The following is a 1,176-nucleotide window of genomic DNA, read 5'->3' as shown; positions in this document are numbered from 1 at the left end:
ACTCCCTACTGAGGATCATTTCCTCGGGGCGGAACGTGTACGTGCTTGAGGGAAAACACACTGGGCTGCTCTCCGCTCCCACGTAAACACGTCCAGAAGATCTCGTTTCCCTCATCTGGGCCAACCCTTGGGGTGACCTGTGCGCGTGTGTGCGTGTGTGAGATTATGTGTGTGAACGTCCCATATTCGCCCATTTGTTGTAAAATTGTCAGCTTTTAATTTTAATGTCTATTATTGCCAGTGGGCTGAACATTTTCTTCTAATATTTGAATTTTTGGAAACATGGCCTTGGTTTCCTTTTGTGTTCATTCCTTGCCCTCAACAGGTTCCAATCTGCTGGTTGCGTGTATTTCTTTTAGTTTCGTTTTCTTGCCAGCAGTGGTCAGAGATCACATACTCTTGGATAAATTCTTGGCACATCCGTTGCCACCGGGAAATGGTAAAGAAAAGCCATCCGTAACATGATGGGTTTTAACTTTCATTTGTCACTTAGGGGTGAGAACATCCCAAGCTTTTAAATTGTATAGTTGTGTCCTCAGATATTTCCTCCCTTATTTGAACACTGTTTACTAATTATTACTTCTTGGAAATTGTGGGATATTACTGAAGGCTCGTCATTTCCACAAACACACCCTTGATTAGCAAGTGCTGATGGTGTAATTCTCAAGGTAGAGAAACTTTGACCTCCCTGCAGGCTACTCAGATTCTCAAAGACTGTGAACTGGGAGCCCGTGAGGTCTGTTTCCACATGGCAAGGCGGGGTTCAGCTTTTGGCCCAAAGGCATTTTAGTTTTACATTCTTAGGTCAAGAATGTTTCTCGGCATGAACTCACCTGAAAGCTAAAATGATTGTTCTCTGGATCCCTCCAGATCTTAGGAGTCAGATGTAGGTGAGTTCCGCCGTCTGAGGTAAAAACCGGAGTCCCCAGGTGTAGACACTGGGTGGTAACAATGGGCAAAGCAGGGGTTCTGTGCTCATTTGACGATCAATCCTCTCCTCAACCATTGTCCTCCAGCAGTGGTGCGTCATTGCAAATCATTTCCGTTCACGCCTTATCAGTCAGGGCAAACACAGAAACTCATTGCTTAATTTCTGTGATAAAAAACTAGCAACCCCCAAATTCGTTGTTTTCTTCACGCAGTAACAATTTGTCGGGCGGGGCTTGGTGTGACGGC

Source organism: Felis catus, chromosome A3, assembly GCF_018350175.1.
Source record: "Felis catus isolate Fca126 chromosome A3, F.catus_Fca126_mat1.0, whole genome shotgun sequence".
NCBI classification, from domain to species: Eukaryota; Metazoa; Chordata; class Mammalia; order Carnivora; family Felidae; genus Felis; species Felis catus.
The sequence above is the reverse complement of the archived record's forward strand: the minus strand, read 5'-3'. Positions refer to the sequence as shown.